Source organism: Lygodium microphyllum, chromosome 20 (genome assembly GCF_053477565.2).
Source record: "Lygodium microphyllum isolate KBCC chromosome 20, Lygodium_microphyllum_v1.1.10, whole genome shotgun sequence".
NCBI classification, from domain to species: Eukaryota; Viridiplantae; Streptophyta; class Polypodiopsida; order Schizaeales; family Lygodiaceae; genus Lygodium; species Lygodium microphyllum.
The window spans coordinates 52,947,656-52,970,730 of NC_141154.1; the positions used below are offsets into that span (position 1 = coordinate 52,947,656).

Below are 23,075 nucleotides of genomic sequence, written 5' to 3' on the forward strand. Positions count from 1 at the left end.
CAACACTCCTTGTTTTGATTACTTGTCCCTGGAAAAGTGCAAAAATACACAATAACATAAGTTAAAGTATTGTATTGCTCGAAGCAATTGTCCCTTTTCTAAATTATTGATTACTATTCTTAATAGCCTAAAGAATCTTGCTCAATTGATGTGTAAAGAATATCAAATATGGAGAAGACTAATTAATATTTATTGTTCTATGAGGGCTTTCATGTTAGAACTTCTTGTTTGTGTCAAATTCACTTGTGAAATTATAAGCATATCAAAATATTGAGAGCTTTTAAGTCTTCATCTTAACATTAAAAAATGAAAGAGAGTTTACATATTCATGTTCCTTGATGTTTAAAGTATTTGGAAAAGTCTAGAAACTCTAATGAATAGATCAGCATTACCATTATGGTAAGAGGAGATGCATAGGATATAATTGCCAACATAGAACAAATTAAACCCACAACTTTGATCCTTATAGTTCCATGGCACAAATGAAGAGTAATGATCAAGGTACAACCAAAAAGTAGGAGGCTTAGAACAAGATGTCGGGCTACTATCACCTGCAGTAAAGAAACTTTCCTTTTTAGTAACATCTGCATGATCATTGAATAAGTTTGACCTTACTGAAGATTTCAAGGCATTCTATGAATTACTTTGTGTATGGATGTTTATACATTGATATATGTGAGAGAGTGTGTTTCTATAAAGCTATGCATGCATATGGTGGTGCTTTGAAAGATAAAAACATGATGATGTGTTGGACTTACCCTTTGTTTGTGGGAAGCAAAGAATAAATAGATGACTACATATACCATTTGGAAAATGGTAGATATACCACAAATTATGACTATTGGTAATAGGTGAGGAGCAATAAGTCCATAATAAAGCCATGATGTGACATTGAGATGCGCAATGGTATAAGGGTCTGCCGAGAAGCTCTCAGTAGAACGCTTCTTCAGTATGCGTCAAAACGTGGGCCTGCAACATATGTGTATTTATTCCATGCCAAATTACCCATTTAAGATACATCTTGCATGAGATCCATAGTCTCAAAGTCTTAGCACATTTGCTAAACATCTCATGTACCTCATTAAAAAGTTAAACCTATCTCCATGTTATGGGCTTAATATGGGAGAATTACTCAAATGAGAGGATCCTCAAAGGTAAAGCTTCAATCAACTTTCTCAAATACTAACTAACTTACATTGGCGCGAGTCCTCTCCATGATACGGTGGCCACATTGCCTGCAAGAAGAAGGACAACAATACACAGCATTAAAGCATTTCACTAGTCGAGCAAGCTATCGGACAGTTTGAACAAACAAGCAACTCCATTAACAACGTCATCTCTCCCGCTATGGCTCCTGGGCCGTCATCATCGTGAGGCTACATGGATCGCATTGACTGTGGCTTCTGCTTCCAGCTCGCCGCCGCCTCAACATTTTTCTCATTGGTCACTCGTAGGAGAACCTCGAAACCCTAGCGTCTCACACCTGAAGACGAAGTACAGATTAGTGTAGGTGCAGTTTGTGGTGCTGGATTTTTTGGATGCGATCGATGCAAATCCACCTGAAGACGAAGTACAGATTAGTGTAGGTTGCGATCGATGCAAATCTGACTACGACCTCATACGTGCTGACTGTGCTTCCAGGCCTGCTCAATCGCAAGTGTGGTGCCATTGTGAACATCGGGTCTGGAATTGCGTCAATACTGGCATCACATCCTCTCTATGCAGTATACTGTCTTTGTGTGCATCAAGAGCAAGTTAGTGATGAGCAGGTAGGTATGGAAAAGGGGATGCCCATAAGATGCATTGTCTTCGCATATCATCTAATGTCTGATTATGCAGGTGCATTTAGAAATTCTCTAGAAACTTGTATGTGGAGTACAAGCATAGTGGAGTTGATTTGCAGGTTCAGGTATGCTCCTTCTCTTACTTAGACTAAAATACGAATAGCATATTGTCGAGGTACCATGTATGCCACTATGAGTAGCTACCTTATTCAATTGTATTTAAGATCATGGGCTTGGGGCAATGAAATTTTTGTTGATGCACTTTGCAGAAATTTCTCTTGCTCTTAAGGTACTAGTATTTGAAAGCCACATGAGAGCAAGAGGAGCAAGATAAGAGACCCAAATATTTACAATTAGTTTCTTGCTTGACCAGAAATAGGCTATGGGGAAGGTAGAAATGTGTATGTGTTTCTTAATTAGGCTAGACACATACTTGCTCTTTCCTTGATAGCTTTGGTTTTACTAATGATTGGTTCCCATTATCTTCTTGTGGATCTATAGTTGCCTTCTAAGCCTTTGATAAACTGTTGGATTAGAAGTAATGTTTAAGCACATGTACTAATTATCGGTCAATTTTGGTTTCCATCTTGCAAGATGTTTATGGGATGCTACCTTAAGATGATCAAATATGAAATGCTCGGATCATGACACAAAGGAAGTAACCACAAATGCTTAGGTGAGAGTTTTAAGAATTGTTATTGTCCTTTTCTTCAACATTGTTTTTTTTGTAGTGGATGAAATTTAAAATGCAAAATTGAGTTGATTCTTGGAAGGACAAGTTTTGTAGTCAAATGTCTACATGCATCAAAAGTGGTGGTTTTGTTGGTTACTTCAAAGATATTTCCAAATTTTGAGCATCTCCTTGTTGTTGTAGGAGAAGAATCTCTCTCTTAGTCCATTGGGGTTTTGAGAAGCCTTGAGGAGCTCTTATTCTTTAGCATCATTGAGTTATGCAATTGTTTATTAATGTCAAGGTCATTGTATCCAGTGCTATGATTATCATTAGTGAATTGGGTATTTTCAACCATAACCTCATCTTCTTGAATCCTTAGATTTTGAGGAGCTAACATTATAGAGGCCATTATTGGGCTCTTCTTTATCTACATAGCATCCAAATTCATTCAGGAGCTCCATGATGAGGTGACATGTCTATATTACTATTATTTCTTTTGTTCTTTTGTGGATTTTATGTTTGTTTGCATAATATTGCCCTTCTTATTTACAATTTGCAAGCCATTGTCAAACTATCCTATTTGATGTTGGGGTGATGCTTCTTTCCTCTTCATGTTAGGGTAGTGTTTAATAACGTTGCTAGTCTTGGCATTTGAAGCAAGCATTTGGTAGATTTTTTGTAGGATATGGGTTGTCTTTTAATAACATCCCTTAAAGTTCTAAAATCAACAAGAAACTATGTAGGTTCTTGTTAATATCCATTTTAGTCAAAACTTGAGGATGCCACTCGAGATTTTCTATGTTGGTTGATCTTTGTCCTAAAAGTTAGAAAGAGATCAGTGGCTCCATTTATGAAGGCAAACCACAACAACTACTTGAAGGAAGAGAGAAGACATTCAGCTTGCAATTGCAAATAAAGACAAATTGTAACCATGTTGGGCAAGAAATAGGCCGACACGCGACCATACCAAACTCCGAAAGAAGCCTGGAGATGTACCTGTGCTGCGAGATAAAGATGCCCTGTCCCATCTGATAGATCTCCAGTCCTAGAAAGAAGTGAAGGATCCCAAGATCCGTCATGTCAAACTCCTGCTGAAGAATGGACCGAGTATGCTCCACCTGCTGAGTGGCGCTCCCTGTAATGATAAGATCATTGACATACAAAATAAGGAACACAGAAAGAGAATCCACAACCCGTAAGTTGAGGTTGGGATCATAAGCGGAATGCTGAAAGCCACTCTGTAGAAAGAAACGGTCAATCCTCTGGTACCAAGCATGAGGAGCCTGCTTCAGGCCATAAAGAGCCTTCCGCAGCCTGTAGACATGATCCTCCTTCCCCTGTACAAGAAAACCAGGAGGCTGTGAAACATAAATCTCCTCCTCAAGGACGCCATTCAGAAAGGTTGACTTGACGTCCATCTGATAAACAGGCCAACAGTGGTGAGCTGCAAGAGCCAAAATAACTCGAATGGTGGACATCCGAGCTGTAGGAGCAAAAGTCTTGAAGTAGTCCAAACCTGCGTGCTGTGCAAAACCCTTGGCATTGGGATCATAAGCGGAACGTTGAAAGCCACTCTGTAGAAAGAAACGGTCAATCCTCTGGTACCAAGCATGAGGAACCTGCTTCAGGCCATAAAGAGCCTTCCGCAGCCTGTAGACATGATCCTCCTTCCCCTGCACAAGAAAACCACGAGGCTGTGAAACATAAATCTCCTCCTCAAGGACGCCATTCAGAAAGGCTGACTTGACGTCCATCTGATAAACAGGCCAACGGTGGTGAGCTGCAAGAGCCAAAATAACTCGAATGGTGGACATCCGAGCTGTAGGAGCAAAAGTCTCAAAGTAGTCCAAACCTGCGCGCTGTGCAAAACCCTTGGCAACAAGTCTAGCCCTATGCTTGTCCAAGGAGCCATCTGCAAGATACTTGGTCTTAAAGATCCATTTCACACCTATCACCTTCCGTTTCTTGGGACGCGGTACAAGCTCCCAAGTATGGTTTTGCTTGATGGAATCGAGCTCGGCCTGCATAGCCTGTCTCCAAATATCCTGTGCAAGAGCCTCCTCCACAGTGGAAGGCTCGGAATCCTGAAGAATCTGAGACATAAGAGTATAGTTCACACACAGTGAGCTATCCCGCTGGGCCTGTAATCGGGCTGATCGACGTGGGCCTGTAGAAGAAACAGGAAAGTGAGTAACACCTGAATCTTGCATGAGCCGGCGATACCATAAGGGAATCCTAAGAGACTCTTGCTGCTGCGAGGGAGACCGAGTAGTCTCCGGAACCTGCAAACCACCCATATCGGAGAGGGACTCCCCCTCATCAAATGAAGATAGATCCTCCGCACCTGAAGAAGGCTGTGTATCCCGAGAAGACTCCTGAGGGGAGGCTGAAGGGGTGGAAGATCTCGTAGAAGAAGGAGTCATATCCGCCAAAGGGAAAAGGGAAGCCGTAGGAGGAGGAATGGGTGGGGTGCTAAGGGGTATCCTGGAAGGAAGAGAAGGTGGGGGGGGGGGTCCCGGTGATGTCGAAGAAGCACCTGTAATAGAACCATCAATCGGATCCTCAGAGGCCAAAGCCTCATCAAAGATCACATCCCTGCTCACCTCAACCTTCTGTGTCGTCGGGTCGTAGAGCCGATATCCCTTCGTGGTCGTGCTATAACCCATGAAGATAAGCTTTCGCGACTTAGAGTCGAACTTCGTCTTCCTCTTCTTCTTGTCCACATGGACAAAAGCATCGCACCCAAAGATGCGAAAGTGGGACACGGAAGGCTTCTTCCCAAAGAAAGCCTCATAAGGAGTCATGTCCTGTAAAACCGAAGTCGGAGAGCGGTTGCGAATATGCACCGCTGTAGCCACCGCCTCACCCCAAAGGAGATGAGGAAGACTCCTATACTCCAGCATAGATCGGGCCATCTCCACCATGGTCCGATTCGCACGCTCCACCACACCATTCTCGGATGGTGTGTTCGGATGGGAATACTCCACCCGAATACCATGATCCCTGCAAAACTGAGAGAAAAGGTGAGAAGTGAACTCGCCACCGTGATCAGCTTGAACGCCACGAACTTTGGAAGTTGTTTGGGTCTCCACAAACACCTGCCACTCGCAGAAACGGGAGTACGCCTGGCTCTTGTACTCCAAGAAATAAGGCCACACATAACGACTAAAGTCGTCCACAATCAGCATCAAATACCTGGCCTTCCGAAGGGAGGCCGTGCCCATAGGTCCGCAAAGGTCGGTGTGAACCAACTCAAGCGGAGAAGTAGTCCTCCTAGAGGCAACCTGAGGGTGAGGCTACCTATGCTGCTTGCCCCTCAAGAAGCTAGGGCACAAAGTGTGAAAAGGAGGGAAATTTGGAAGTCCCTCCACCATCTTCCTCCGAGAAGCCCGCCGAAGAGATTCGAGGTTCAAATGACCATACCGAGCATGCCAAAGCAGCCCAAGCTCATGGAAAGTCCTCGCAGCCAAGGCTGTGAGCGTATAAAGCCCACCCTCCTATGTACCCATCCAAAGAGCATCACCTGTAGAAGCATCCTCCACTGTGACTGCATCTTGTGTAAAAATGACTCGGGTACCTAGCTGAGTAAGGCCATGCATAGACAATCCAACTTATCTGCCTTTGGAAAGGAAGGGAGAATCGGCACCTGAATAGAGGGAATCAAGGAAGGCATCCGCACATCTGAAGCAGTCTTCACGGAAGACACCTTCACGGTAGATGGAACCCTTTGATATGCATGGACTGAAGAGGGACGAGTGCGAGGAGGCTCCTCTCGACGTCGAAACTCCTGATAATCCTGCCTCCGCTCAGAGGAATGATGAGAAAGGAGCTCATCCTCTGAGTCGTCAACGCCTGAAAACTGGTAAGACATCTTCCAGTCTGCAAAATACCAAACACCAAAGAAAACTGTGCCGAAGCCGAAGTATGACCAGTAGTATGGTCACCAACCACCAAGACGCAGGCTGTGATAGCCTACAAACACCTGGATCTGCAAAACGAAAAGATAACTGATGAAGATCACCAGAAAAGAAGTCGCCAGCACCAAGACGCAGCCTGAAAGTGGGTTGCCAGCAGGAGATGCGCCGCCAGGAGTGGAAACGACCATCAGATCTGCAAAACGCAGCCTGATGATGTGTCGCCCAACTGAAGGAGGGACTGCCTGCCTGATGGAAAACGCAAACAGGAGGGGTCGCTGGTTGACGTGGCAGCCTCGGGAGAAGTCATCTGCAGAAAACGCAGGAAGAAGGGCCACCTAGAGGGGCCGCCTTGGCAGTTGAAGATGGGATGACAGCAGCAAGAACACGAACACAGAGGAGGGGAGAGAGAAAGTAGGGAATGAAGGAAGAAAATCTGCACTGACTGAAATGAATGTTGAATACACTGAAATGGACTGATCAGTCCCTGCACGCAGCTCGGAGCGTCAGTGAGGGCACCAGAACAGACTGAAAGCAATGGCAGCACCAATGCCGGAGTGGGAGAGGACGGAGAGTGTTCTGAACCTGTAGAAGCGAATGCTGAGAATGACTGGGAGGCTGCTATATATAACCCCAGGCCAGAAAACTGGCCGACTTGCCAAATCTGGCCGACTTGGCCAGATCTGGCCGACCTGTCCAAAATCTGGGCCGACTGCACACCAAAAGGCCCAGTTTGGGCTGTGTGACTCCCGAAAAAGGAATGCAGCCTGCAGAAGTGAATGCTGAGAATGACTGGGAGGCTGCTATATATAGCCCCAGGCCAAAAAACTGGCCGACTTGCCAGATCTGGCCGACCTGGCCAGATCTGGTTGACCTGGCCAGATCTGGCCGACCTGCCCAGATCTGGCCGACCTGCCTAAAATCTGGGCCGACTGCACACCAAAAGGCCCAGTTTGGGCTGTGTGACTCCCGGAAAAGGAATGCAGACAAAAAACAGCAAATACCAAGCTGACAGAGCTCCTCTGTCTCCTGCCAGACTCTGACAGGAGCTCACAACCAGGAGATGACAGACTGAGAATGAAAATAGAGCAGGCTAAGAGAGCTTTGCTAAAGAAGATATGAAAGCTGTGAGGAGTAGCATAGCAAATACAGGTATGAAAAAACCAACATATCAAGGAGCCCAAACAGGCGATGCTCGGCACTCACATTGAGTAGAAAACTAAGAACAGAGGGCACGGAAAGAAGGTGATGCTGAGGAGTCAAGAAAATTGGAAACTGGCTAGTAACATGAAGGGCTACATCAAGCAACATCAAGAACCATGGCATGGCTTTCATCAAAGGCGCCATTAGTAATGTTTAAGCACATGTACTAATTACCAGTCTTTTTTTGGTTTCCAGCTTACAAGATGTTTGTGGAATGCTACCTTAAGATGATCAAATATGAAATGCCAAAGAACCATAACACAATGGAAGTAACCACAAATGTGAGAGTTTTAAGAATCGTTCTTGTCCTTTTCTTCAACATGTTTTTTTTAGTAGTGGATCAATTTTGAAAAGATGCAAAATTGAGTTGATTCTTACAAGGACAAGTTTTGTAGTCAAATGTCTACAGGCATCGAAAGTGGTGGTTTTGCTAGTCTACTTGAAAGAGGTAAAGAAAGAGATCATTGGCTCCATTTATGAAGGAAAACCACAACAACTACTTGAAGGAAGAGAGAAGACATTCAGCTTGCAGTTTTTTGCAAATGAAGACAACTTGTAACCAGGTTGGGATTGCTAGGTACTTTCCCGCTTAGGGGTTAGTCTACTAAATTTTTTTACTCAGTATGTTTGATCCAATCATGCATTGAATTGTATTTGAAAATTTAGAGCATATATTTCATCTCTCAATACTAGGTGGTAAACTTCATATAGTTCATGAAGTGGTTTGAGAAAGCTTTTATGTTATATAGAGTATGGTTTGTTGGCTACATGTTGGTAGGGCCTTTTCCCACTATTTCAAAGCTTGTGGTAGCATATGAGCAATTGAGAAGGGCAGGGATTCTTTTCTTTGGGCTCTAGGAGAACCATCCAAGTTTGTTTTGGAGGTGTGCATCTTACAACCAAGTTTCTAAATTTTATCTCAAGGATTAGCTGCATAGCCTTAGAGCATGGTCATAATCTGGATGTGTCTACTCTTTTGATGTCATGCTTGTGGTCTTAGTTCAATTTTCGGATCAACTGTAGGCCCTTTTATGTAATCAAGATTGATGTCTTATATTGATCTAACAAACTGTTTAGTATTTTTTATTTAATTGAGTTGTATAAACTAGCATATCAAATGAGGGCATTTTATGCATTATGATAGTGTACAGTTTAGTGGCAGATTGATTTTTCTACATTGATATTCGAGGGGCATCACTCTCGAATCTATCATCATTTTGTTTGCCGATATACTCAATTGCAGCATGATGATGTCCATATTTGTGTATAGAAAATAGAAATGACCATCTCATGTGTTTCTGTGTTTTTGGTGTCATTAGATGTTTTCCGCACATTTTTCCCCTCCTTTCCATAAACTTTAAGAAATGCTGAGAGTGTGTACATGCTTCATCATATATCAATTAAACAACTAATGGTGTTTTTTTACACTATAGAGGTGAAGATTGGCAGATTTTTAGTTGCAATATATGTAAATAATTGTTGCATCATTACTAGTTTGACAATTCTGATACATTTCTCTCTCTGGTGAATTTCACAGGTTGCAGGTCAGGAGACATTTGGTACACTTGGAGCCATAGTACAAAGTAGGACAGGGACTCGTCAGGTTGGGTTTCTGACAAATCGACATGTTGTGGTTGATTTGGACTACCCCAACCAGAAGGTGTTCCATCCACTGCCTCCAAATGTTGGACCTGGTGTTTATTTGGGTGTAGTGGAAAGGGCAACGTCTTTTATTACACATGAGCGGTGGTATGGCATTTTTACAAGTGTGAATCCAGGTTTCCCTCTTTGCTGCTTGTTTTTGAGCTGCCTGCTGTTAAGGCATTCTGTATTGTCCATTTTATAAACTTCTCTGTGAGTTGAAAGAAGAATTCTGGTTTCCGTTTCTTGATATGACAATATTGATACTTGATGATGTTTGCTCATGCCGCAGAGACATTTGTGCGAGCTGATGGTGATTTCATTCCATTCGAGGACAATTTTGATGTCTCCAAAGTCACAACTACTATCAAAGGGGTAGGTGAGATGGGAGATGTTATAACTATTGACTTGCAAGCAAACATCAACAGCATCGTGGGGAGGAGGGTAATAAAAGTTGGCAGAAGCTCAGGGCTAACAGAAGGAAGCATCATGGCATATGCCTTTGAGTACAATGACGAGAAGGGCAATTGCTTTTTCACTGATTTCCTGATTGTGGGCGAGAACCGGCAGGCATTTGACATGCAGGGAGACAGTGGCAGCCTGGTACTGATGCAGGGAGACAGTGATAATGATAGTGACAGTGACAGTGAGACAGTGAGACAGTGACAGTGACAGTGGCATTTGACATGCAGGGAGACATGAATATGTACTTGGAATGGGTAGATATTAATGATGCATTTGCTTACCTTTCCAATTCAACATCTTAACTTTGCAAGAATGTAGTGTAGCTCCTGAAGCAGTTTTACTCTGTGCCTTAGCAGTATTTTGTTAACTAACTTGTGGGGTATAATTGCTGGTGCAGATGGTATAACTAACTTGTTAACTAATGAAGATGCAGATGATTCTGACAAACCACCACCAGATTGCTATCGCAACCGGTCTCTTGGCCTTCGAGCACAAGTTCAGGCCTGCCAGCAATGGCTACGCCTTCCTCGACAACGACACCCACAGTCACAACATCGTCAATGGATCATCAGACTGTGACGAGGAGGATAGATTGGATGAGGAATCAAATGCAGCAGCTATTAGAAAATGCGCTGAAATTCAGCAAGCCATATCCATAGGAGCCACATCGTTTTTGCTGACAGGGTACAAGTATTTGGATTATTTCATGGGCATATTTGCTGCTGTTATTTTCTTGTTCCTGGGATTTGTGAAGGGGTTCAGTACTAAGCCTCAGCCTTGCAGATACGATCCAAAACAGGAATGTGCCCCAGCTCTCTTTACAGCAATTTTCACTACAGTTGCATTTATATTGGGAGCTTTGATGTCCATGGTGTCGGGATTTTTGGGCATGATGATCGCAACATATGCGAATGCTCGCACAACTTTGGAAGCCAGAAAAGGGATAGGCAAAGTATTCAAAATCGCCTTCCAATCAGGTTTGGGGCAAAGTTTCTTACTTGCTACTAATGGCCTCATAGTTTTATACATCACTATAAAACTGTTCCAGCTTTATTACAAGGATGATTGGGAGGGCCTTTTTGAGGCCATCACTGGCTATGGGCTTGGATGCTCATCCGTGGCTCTATTTGAAAGGGTTGGAGATGGAATCTATACCAAAACTGTGGATGTTGGAACAGATCTTGTTGGAAAAGTAGAAAGGAATATCCCAGAGGACGATCCGCGAAATCCAGCGATCATTGCTGATAATGTGGGAGATATTGTTGGAATGGGTTCAGATTTTTTTGGCTCCTTTGCTGAAGCTTCTTGCGCAGCTCTTCTTGTGGCTTCCATGTCATCATTTGGCACAAATCATGACTTCACTGCTATGTGCTTCCCTCTACTCATTAGCTCTATGGGCATTGTGGTGTGCCTCATCACAACCTTGTTCGCAACTGATGTGTTCGAGATCTCAAATCTAAGGGATATTGAATCTACATTGAAGAGACAGTTGTTGATATCCACCATCTTAATGACATTCGGTGCAGCTTTTGTTTGTTGGCTAGCACTACCATCCACGTTTTACATATATGATCCTAACGGTGGTGCAAAGATGGTTCAAAACTGGAAACTATTTTTTTGCGTTGGAGTAGGGCTTTGGGCAGGGTTGGTAATTGGCTATGTTACAGAGTATTTCACTAGCAATACATATAGACCAGTCCACGATGTTGCTGATTCTTGCAGGACAGGAGCTGCTACCAATGTCATCTTTGGTTGGCACTTGGCTACAAGTCTGTAATTGTTCCAATATTTGCTATTGCTGTTGCCATCTATGTCAGCCATACCCTAGCAGCCATGTACGGGATCACAGTTGCAGCTCTTGGAATGCTTTGTACCATTGCCACCTGTCTAGCCATAGATGCATATGGTCCCATAAGTGATAATGCTGGTATCACAACCGGTCTCTGGATGACCATGATACTTCTTACACATCTCTCCACAAGAAGCGCAGCCGCAATATAGACTATGAGGCCGCGAAGGCTTTCAAGATGGACAGATTTCTCAACCATAGGACTTCTTCAAAGTCCAGGTTGCGGCATCAACAGCCCCCAGTTGACAGCACTTTGGGGGAGCGCTTTCTCAGATTGGTCTCCGTGATCCGCACTTTGGGGGAGCACTTTCTCAGATTAGAAGAGATGAAACTGCAGATGCAGAGAGACTCTAAGCGATTTCATGATGATCTGGAGGCCAGGCGTACAAAGATGTTCCTAGAGTCCTAGAAGCAGATTGCTGAGATGTTTGCTTGGGCTTTGAGCACCAGTAAGAAAATTGATGAGCTCTTGCTGATGATTGTCGGTATTTTGTTCATCATTTGATTATTCTAAATGTTTCTTTCTTCTAGCTGATTTTTGGCTCTTCATGCTACGTTTCATATCATTTCATCTATATTACAGCTAATGCGTTGAAATTATTCCACGCTTTGTTTATAAGAAATGTTTCGAGCTGATGGGATGATATTTCATTTCATTCTTATTCCAGCTCTGTTGAAATGTTCCAGCTGATGTTTCATTATTATTCCAGCTGTTGAGTTGTTCTAGCTGAAGTTTCATTGTTTCCAGTTGTTGTTTGTCTATTTTCAGTTGATTCGTCTGTTCAAGCTTATGTTTATTCTACTTGATGTTTTATCTATTCTAGCTAAGGAGCTGATGTTGCAGCTAATGTGTGCTCTCACTTGATGCACTTCTGGGGTTCCAATTTTGGTGTCTCTCTTCTCTTCTCTCTTCCTCCGTTCCTCATCTCCCTCGCGCACTGTTTAACATGAAGTCTGTAAGATGCTTCAAACCAGAAGGAGAAGTTGGTGAGCCCATAAAAGTATGAACAATGAATTCCTCGTTTTCACCTACTCAATTTACTATCAGATGGTGTAAAGAACAGGGAAAAAAAGGTATGCGTGTTTTGATGTTTTGATGTTTTACAAATGCGTGTTTTGATGTTTTACAAATGTCTCTTATGTTTCTAAACTTTGGTTTATTATGTGTACATGAAGGTAACAAAATCACAAATAATGGTACAAGAGATAATGGAACAATGAAAGCTAAGGAGGTCATTGGCCCTAATGTCTCTTCAAATCACGATACAGGTATATGTCTTTATTTCTACTAAACTTTGAAAATTAAAATTTGTACATATTTTACATCTTGCTTTATTAGGTGATTCATTTTGAGATTAACTAGCTTTAATTAGTCTCTTTGTCTAATTTAAAATGTTCATAGTTATTCATATTTTTAAACTTTGAGTAATTGTGTGTATATATATAAATATAGATTAAAGAACAACAAAAGGTGGGAAAAGAGATAATGTAAGAAAGGGAGATCAGGAGGTTACTTGCAATAATGTTTCTTCAAGTCAAGATGCAGGTACCAACTTTAAGGATCAAAAACTTGTACAAATTTGGTGACCCAAATTGATACAAAATATCTAATTACTTTCTTTTGTGTTATTGAAATTTTTCATAACCTTGTATTATCGTGAGCTTTGGTTAACTCTATGTACATATAGGTAAACAAGTTACTAAAGATGACACAAGAGATAATGCAATAAAGGAAGACATTGAGATTGCTTGCCTTAACATTTCTTCAAGCCAAGAATCAGGTATTACCAGCTTTCTTATGTTGATGATGAGTCATTTTTTGAAATGGTTATACTAACTAATGATATTTGATCACTTGAGTATCAATAGGAGTGATATGCATACCATCATATGATATCTATCGGCCATCCATGTTGAAATTTAGAGAAGAGGGTAGACAAACATTTATTACTTTGCAACATATTGGAGATTCAAGGGATAAAACAATCAAGACACACGTGTTGCTTAATTAGTTTTTAGTTTTATGCTTCTTTAAAATTGTTTTCATTTTTCTTTTGGTTGCTAGAAGTAGATGTTGATGTCTTAATTTGTTTAATCTATTTTGATCATTAGATGTATGTTATTGATCCTTACTTAGAAATGATGACATTCTCTATATAATTTTCTAGTTAAAAATTTATTGTGCAATTTCTTGTTTGATATTAGCATGTCTAAGAGGAAGGGCAAAGTAGATAAAGTGATAAGGAAAAAAGAGAATTTCCACGGAATTCCCTAGTTGAAAGTACATATAGGGAATGTAAAAAATAGGAAAAATGAGAGATTTCCTAGTGAGTATCTAGGGAATCACCTCTAGAAAAATTTTCCTATATATGAAATATTTCCTATATAGGAATTATTCCCTACATAGAAAATTTTGTATTTTCCTATGTAGGAAATATTTCCTATGTAGGAAATATTTCCTACATAGGAAAGGTCTTATGTGATTCCCTACTTATTCTCACTAGGAAATGTCCCATTTTCCCTAGTTTTTACTTTCCCCACTTATATGTATTTTCAACTAGGGAATTCCATGGGGAATTCTCTTTTTTTCCTATATGGGGATCGATTGAAAGTTCCTTGTGCTAGTCTATGTTACTCAATATATATCAACGTACATGAAACTCCTTTTTGTGGTTGAGCAGGATGCGGTGCCACATCCGCAGATGCTCCCTCCCAGGCGTCGAGAGGCTACAAAAAGTCGACGCGAGGAGGCAAAGTCTTCAAGAAGAGTGGAGACTCACGACCATGATAGTAGCCCTCATGAAATGCCCCATCAAGTCGTAAAGGATGAGATTTTGGACAACATGGTACACCATCTATTTTCGCAACCGCTTCAGGGAGAAGGTCACTCTAGGAAGCCAGATGATCAACTATACGTAGCGTCATCTACTCCCTTGTATGAAGGTTGTACGTACTCCGTTCTTCGTGCGTCCCTCGAGATACTTAACTTGCAAAGAATTTATGGATGGAATAATGTCAGTTTGGATGTGTTATTGAAGTAGGTATCAATTCAGTTTGGCTTATGAATCATAATATTAATTGTTCTATTTTGAAATCAGACAGAAATATATGTTGGTGGTTTTTTAACTCACTTTTAAAAATATATGTAGGTTATTATAACAAATGCTTCCAAAAGGAAACAAATTGCCAACTAAGAGAGAGCAAGCAAGACATTACTTGACATCTCTTGGAGGCCTCGATTATGTCAAGATCCATGCATGTGTCAATGATTGTGTCTTATTTTGTGGCATTCATGAGTTCGCACGAGAGTGTCCTGTTTGTGGCGAATCAAGATACGAAGTGGAGATGAAATCAATGGATGTGCCTTGTAAGGTTTTGCGACATTTTTTGATTGTTCCACGTATAAAACTTATGTTCAAGTGTAAGCCTATTGGAAAGAGATAATTTGTGGCCCATTTTCAAAGAAGAGCCAAGAAATTTGAGATTTGGTTTAGGTATGGATGGAATCAATCCATTTTTCATCAAAAGCACATCATACAGTGTATGGCCAGTGGTATTGGTGAACTATAATATTCCTCCATCCATGGCAATTAAAAAGGGACATGTAATGTTGTCCCTTTTGATTCCTGGAAAGTACAAGGTAAAAAACATGGACATTTACTTAGAGACTTTGATTGAAGAGTTAGAAATGTTATGGGAAGGTATTGAGGTGCAAGATACAAGCGCATCTGCATCCTCTAGAGATTTAACATTGAAGGCCATGTTATTGTGGACCATGCATGACTTTCCAGGATACGGAGAGTGTTCAGGTACATGTATATAACTCTATATTTGAAATTCAAGACTTGAATCAATTGCATTTTATTAATTCACTTGTTTGTTCAGGTTGAACCACATCAGGATATCATGCATGTCCTATTTGCGGTCCCTCTCTAGTTTCCTCTAGGCCGGCACGTTTAAAGAAGGTTATCTACGACAATCATCATCAATTTCTTCCTATTGACCATCCCAAATATATTCTCCCTACTAATGGAATGACTCCACAATCTCTAACCATTCGATATTGGAAGGAGAGATGGATTAAAGCCGACAGCCACCCTCCACTCGGCATGAGTTGGTAAGAAGTGCATTTCTCTCGATTGACTTTAAAGTATTTAGCATGATGAATATATTATTTTTTTGTTAGGTTCTCTATATTTTTTCGTCTTCCGTACTGGACTGAACTCAAGATCAGTCACCTATTACATAATATATTGTTTGTTTGTTAGGTTCTCTATATTTTTTCATCTTCCGTACTAGATTGAACTCAAGATCAATCACCTGTTGGACCCCATGCACATATTCAAAAATGTTGTATCTACATTATGGGATCACTTGATAGGGGCTCGTGATTCAATCAATATAAGGGAGGATTTATATAACATTGGTCACATGAGACGAGCCTAGCTACGCATTGGACCCAGAGGAAAGATTGAGCTACCCCATGCACCTTGGATGTTGTCAAAGAATGAGGAAAAAATAGTGAAGGAACAAATATGTAGCTTTCGAACACCCACAGGATGTATGAGATGTCTCAAGGGAGCCTTCATAAAGAAAAAGAAAAGAGGTGTGAAGCAACTATCTGGTTTAAAGTCCCACGATTGGCACAAAATGATTCAAGTAAGGGTATCTCTAACCATGAATATAGTAATTAGTGGAGTAACTATGTGTAAACTTTGGGGTATGATGAATTTTTCCTCAACTAATCATTTGATCTATGAATATTGTTTACATTCAGTTCATACTTCCTACTAGCATATCCCATTGTGTATCCAAAGATGTACATGATATCATTTACAAGATGGGAGAGCTTGTGAGGTGTGTATACATTGTATTTTTTCATTATATATATTTGAATTTCTACACAAAAATAAACAATTCTCAAATACATCTTGACAGATACGTGAGCTCGAAGGAAATTGATCCAAACACATTGCAAGATGCTCAAGTATTATCTTTTGAGGTGGTTTGTTTGGTGGAGGAAATTTTTCCTCGATCCATTTTGTCTACTCAATCACATTTACTTGTGCATTTGATTGATGAGATCAACTTTGTGGGGCAGTTCATGCAAGGTGGATGTTTTTTCTTGAGCACTTCATGAAAACCTTGAAAGATTTTGTGAGGCAAAAAGCACGGCCTGAGGGAAGCATGGCTGAGGGTTGGTTAGTGCAATCATCCCTTGTTTATATCTCTGAATATCTTGCTGAAGTGGACCCCTCTTAACCACAACTATGGAAAGATGATGAAGACTTGAGGATGACCTCTATAATACCTCAAGGAAAAGGAATGAGTAAAGTGCTAACAAAAGAAGAACTTCGTAAGTTAAATAGTTTTTGTGTGCTCAATAGTGATGTAATGAGCAAATGGGTGACACTATATAATGAAACAAGGACAAGAAGAAAAAGTGAAAGACAAGCATTTCGCACTAGATATGGACGTAATGTCTCATTTCCAGATCATCTAAATGCGCTCCCACGTCATATTGATATAGATTAGTTACATGAGGAAATGGAGAGAATGGAAAAAGAGGAGGAAATTAATATATCTCAAGAAGAGTGGGAATACACATGAGGTTGCTTATCAACGGTGAGACATACTATCAATTAATTTGTTTCTATAAGTTATATTTTATATAAATAATTGACATGTTTGATCTTTTATCTTTTACTACTAGTGCACATTATTCAATGCTATTTGGTGTGAGGGTAAACATCTTTGAACTCAACGTATAGATGAAAAGAGAAATACCCAATATTGTGGTGTCCTTGCTCACTTCGAGGATGCCAATGGTACCATGGAAGGTTATTGTGGCTTGATCCAAGATATTTGGAAGCTTGACTTCAGACGATTCTTTATATATGTACTGGATGTGAAGTGGTTTAAAGAAGTGGTAACAAATGGTGAGCATTGCACAATCAGACGTCATCCAAGTGGTTTTGTAATCATTGACTCTACAAAATTTCACCAAAACAAGAATGACACATTAGTACTACCTCAACAATGTGAGCAGGTATATATGCAAAAGCTAAATTTTTAATATGTATACATGTGACACATATACACAATATAATAAGTATTTAAGTTTCTTGCTTTTGTTTTTCAAATACAAGTTGTGTATCATCCAATGGTAAACAATAACCGATGGTGGTATGTCATCCTTATATCTAATCGTTCAAAACCAATATATGGTAATATTACTTACATGGAGATAGCAGATGACAATCCAACAATTAATGATGATGTACATGATGACACCATAATGGATGATATGCGTGATATAGTACAAGATGAACTTCGCGAGGATGTTCAAGGAAATGTAGAAGAAGACAATAATGTGATTGTTGATGATATTGATGAAGTTATTGAGCAATATAGCAACACATCTGATAGTGGGATAGACTTATTTGTTTCGTTACCTCTTGGTAACATAGACCTAGAAGTAGATAGTTTAGCAAGGGCTGATCTCATTGAAGATGAAATGGATCATTCACTGTAACATACTTAATTTTCTTAATGATTCAATGTGTATTCTTAATTATATGGTTTTTATCATGCGCACATGTGCATACTCAAGAATCAATAGTCAAATTTAAAGCTAAATTGAATTTTCCATAATAAAAAGGAAGTATTTTTTATCGTAGAGAAATTACGAGATACATATTGCAATGCTTGCTACTAATTGTATAATAAGGTTTATGTTGCTTGCCGCTAATTACTTATATTAGGCTTGTCAACTAGAGGAATTGCCATTCATTAGAGAGCAATGCAAAAATAATTATTAACTCTGGTTTTTTAATTCAATGATTCAATGTGTATTCTTAATTCTATGGTTTTTATCATGCGCACACGTGCATACTCAAGAATCAATTTCAGGTGGTTAAATAATTATTAACTCTAGTTTTTTAATTATATTAAGTCCAATTTCAGGTGGTTAAATAATTGCGCGTCTGGAGGCGCGTCTATATTGGCATCTATTTACGCGGATATATAGACGCAAAATTCGTGTCTATTTACACGCTCTTTTACACGCACATATAGACTCAATGATAGATGCGCCCGACTTTGCACATCTAACATGCGCGTCTATGCCTCGTTTCTATTGTAGTGAAGCATTATGAATAATGGCTACACTTCAAGTAGCAAAATGCGCACACCAATTACAATCCTTTCGTAGTACAAACCTGACATATCTTATGCCAGTCATGGGATTTTAGCCTTGATAATTGGTCATCTTTAGAAAATACAAACCTGAGAGAATGCATCATACCCGTCAGAGTGCGGATAGACTTGACTACTTGCTTCACAATGCGCTCTTCTTTAGTGGACAAAACCCAAGGAGCTTGAGGAAGTTGCATGTGACCATCAGCACTCGACTACGGCCAAGGCGCCTCCATCTTATCTACCTCCTTCAAATCCATTCGTGTCCCTATAGTGTCTCTCTTTCCTGTGATGTGGTCCCATAGCAAACTGCCCATATTCTTGAAAATATGCATGGGATCCAACAAGTGGTTGACCTGTAAGTGGGTCCAATATGGCAACTCGTAGAAAACTGAGAACCGCCACATTCCATTTGGATGTGATTCCGCATGGACCATTTTCAGCTCGTACTAGCTTGCGGTGTTCATACATGTTGAAGGTTGTCCAAGGAAACCTTCCCTGAGTTCATGATCCTCTAGCAAGAAAGCAGCGTGTCCTTGATATACCATCTTCTTCATGGTTCGTGACCTTCGGGAGTCTAACTGTGGCCCGCACAATGGACATGCATGATAATCTGAGGTAACCAGACCTGTTCCAACACCACGACCCAGTGAATACTTGCATGAGCGAGATAAAATATAGATATTATCAACGAGAACGAAGGCATGTTCTTATGAGCACTCTCTGAATCTCGGAAAGTCATGCATCGTCCACATGAGAATGGCTCGAATATTGGCTGACCGCCGACCATCATGCCTACTCATATCTTGCACACTGACCCCCTTCTCCCACAAAATCTTAAGCTCATCGACTAATGGACGAAGATACACGTCTATATTTTTGACTTTGTAGCGTCCGGGGACGAGTAAGCTAAGGATGAGATGTCCTTTCTTCGTAGAAATCCATGAAGGGATATTGTAATTGACAAGGACTATAGGCCACACACTGTAAGAAGTTGAGCGCAGACCGAATGGGTTCACGCCATCCATTGCAAGACCAAGCCGAAGATTCCTTGGCTCTTGGGCAAAGCCTGGGAAGGTAGAGTCAATGTGGCTCCATGCACGTGAATTCGCTGATATTCGTTGAACTCCATCCGTGGACCTATTCTGCCCATGTCACGTTGTCAAGCTCGCCATGCCGGACGTACGAAACATGTGGTTTATGCAGGGGATAAGTGGAAAGTGTCTGAGAACTTTTTGAGGGATGGTTTTTCCTTGCAAGTCCTGTCGTTACCTGTGAGCACCACACTTTGGACATGTCTCCATAGTCTGGTATTCTCCTCGAAACAGTATGCAATCATTGATACATGCATGGATGTTATTGTAGTCCATGCCAAGCTTTCATAAAACATGCCATGCATTATCATGAGACTTAGGCATTGTATTTGCAGGTAGTAATATATGATATTTCAATAACATGAGAAAATCATAAACACCTTGAAAAAGCACAAATGTTTGTAATAATAGTGCCGAAAAAAAAAATCAACGAAGCGTATGTACAAGGTACCTGAACAACTCGGTTATCGCTCCACCCATATTTTGCTTGCACACTTAAGAGTGCAAGCAGTGTCTTCAAGTGAGATACTTAGCACCCATCATATAATGGTATGGATGCTTCCTCTCTAAGGGGATCAGAAGTCTCGACATCCATGGGAATCAATGCATCGATCATTGCCTCCATCTCAGGCTCCAAGATTGTAGGTAGGTCTGGAAGGTTGTATGTCTCCTCTGGCATTGACAGTATAGATTGGCCTTGCAAGTCATGGATTGGCTCCTGCACTCCATCCATCGCATGCCCATGAACTCTTCTAATTGGCCGCAAAGGGTGCACTCCTCCTTGGGACGAGACATCACCTCCCTGGATAGAACATTTTCCAGTGAGACCTAATCTTATTGTATATGGTATTCAATTAGCTTGCGAGTACAATGCATGATTGATATTAACTTTTCTTACCGTTGTCGTACTGCTACGCATTCGAGGTGTGGAATCCACCAAAAAGTTGTGTGTGTGACATTTGTTACTTTGTACATACTTAGTTGTTGTGTTTGCATTTTTGTTCTGCGTGCCAGTATAGTGGAGAGGGGTTTGGAAGTGAATATATTTGTGGGAAGCATAGTGGTGGATATGTTTGGAAAGTTTCGCTCAGTTTCAGAAGCACTAGAAGATCGATTACCATCTACCTTGGATCTTGCAATGGAGGTGAAGAGGAAGAAGAAAGACTGAGCTTGTACATTCAAACTTTGCAAGGGTTGTTGTTCATAGTCTTAAGGGGCACAAAGATATCGTGTATTGTGTGGCCTATTCAAGGGATGGTAAAAGATTTGCATCAGGAGGAGCAGACAAGACAGTGATTATTTGGACTTATAAGGCCGAGGGCATTCTAAAGTTCAGCCATAATGATCATGTTCAATGCCTTGCATACAATCCTCTCACCCAACATCTAGCCAGTGGAATAGCAGGCGATTTTGGAATTTGGTCTCCAGAGCAAAAATTGGTCTCAAAGCAGAAGGTTTCTTCAAAGGTTCTGTCGATTTCATGGAGTGCTGATGGGCAATATTTGGCATTGGGCATGTACAATGGTCATGTATCACTTTGTGACATTGGTGGTTGGCTATTGGAATGGAACTCTTTCCTTCTACAATTTGGCAGGGAAGCAGATCGGCAGTGATAAGCTCTTAGGATTTGATCCTTGTTCGATTGCCTATCATGATGAGAAATTTTTGTGCATAAGAGGTTCAAGTAAACTGGTAATATTCTACACCAAGGATGGTGCTAAATTCGCAACTTTATGTGAGACAACAGATTGTGTTTGGACAGTCCAATCCCGTCCAAAGAAAAACTATATTGCTCTTGGCACAAATGATGGAAGCATCTCCATGCTACAAATAACATTTTTGATGATACATGGTTTGCACTTGGAGCGCTATGCTTTTAGAGACGCTTTAACAGATCTGGTGATCCACAATTTGTTATCTGATGAAAAGGTTAGGATCAAATGCCACTAGTACATCACAAAGATTGCAGTTTATAATAGATAGGTGGATGTTCAGTTACCAAGTGCAGTAAATGTATATGAGTTGCTTGAACATAAAGACATGAAAGAAAGCTATCGACTGTCAGCACAAATCGAGGGAAACATGGATTGTAATCTCCTTGTTCTGACTTCAGAACACGTTTTACTATGCCAAGAAGAAAAGTTGCAGTTTTAAGATTTGATGGAAATAAAGAAAAGGATTGGATCTTGATTTCGAAAATCTGATTTGTCAAGCCTGATATTGATGGTATCCCAGGTGCATGCCATGACATAGCGTTTCGACCAGAGGGGAGGCATCTGATTGGTAGCAGAATGCTATGTTAGTCTATTAAAGACTTGGGCCGCTTTTCTAGTAGAAAAAAGTGGCCGCTTTTCTAAGCGTAGTAAATCGGGCCTAGGGGAAGAAAAAGCAGGGGAATTGAGAAGTTTTTGGGGAGAAGAGGATTGAAATCCATGAGGACGAACGGTGTCCCTAATCACTAAGAAAAAGCTCGTCTTCCTCACCAATCAGTCCGTCGGGGAAAAACAAACTTAATTACCAGATTCGTGTATGAAAAATTGGACAATAATTACCAGGCAACAATCAGCATTGACTTTTATCATAGAATATGTATTTGGAAGGTCGATCGCATTGCAGTGAGATGAGTTCAATAGTCTGACATTGAGAAGAGTGCAAATCAAGTGCAGGCAAAAAAGGACCTTCTACATGGTTTCTTCGTTCCCTTATCGAGTTTCAATTCCAACCCCGTCGATCGCTGGCAGTGAGGTGATCGTGATACGTAGATGTTGAAGATGATGATGATAGAGAAGTATCTAACGGTGAGAATGAGGGAAGAGAGAGAGTGACAAAAAAGAAGGTGAAGTAGGGAAAACACGTTTTTGAATGTGGAGTCACAGCTGGGCGCCATAGTCGGACCTTCGAAGAAGAGAGGGAGAAAGAACAGAGAGAGAGTCATAGTTAAACCAGGCTGAAGAGGCTTCTGCAGGCTGCAAACAGTTCTATGAATTTGAATGTTGATGTTCCCTCCTTACTATCAAATACATTTTTCAGAATTAATGAAATGCAACAGGAGACAGAACCAGCTTCTAAAGATGCACCTAAAAATAATCCTTTGTGTACTACTGTGTATGTCGGATGGTTTTGTATCTTTCTGCAAAGAAAGCTATTATTGAGATGACAGGAAAATGTCTTTGTAGCATAGCAATCCGATGTAACTGGGCAATAAAAATTGGATGCCTGGACCTCCTCAAATACAGTTTGCATGTTACTCATTTA

At 40.8% G+C, this 23,075-nt stretch overlaps 1 pseudogene; it reads left to right on the top strand.

The window, feature by feature from the left end:
• The first annotated feature begins 1,380 nt into the window (after nt 1–1,380).
• Nucleotides 1,381–11,681, top strand: LOC148018904 (pyrophosphate-energized vacuolar membrane proton pump-like; annotated as a pseudogene).
• The last annotated feature ends 11,394 nt before the right edge of the window (nt 11,682–23,075 follow it).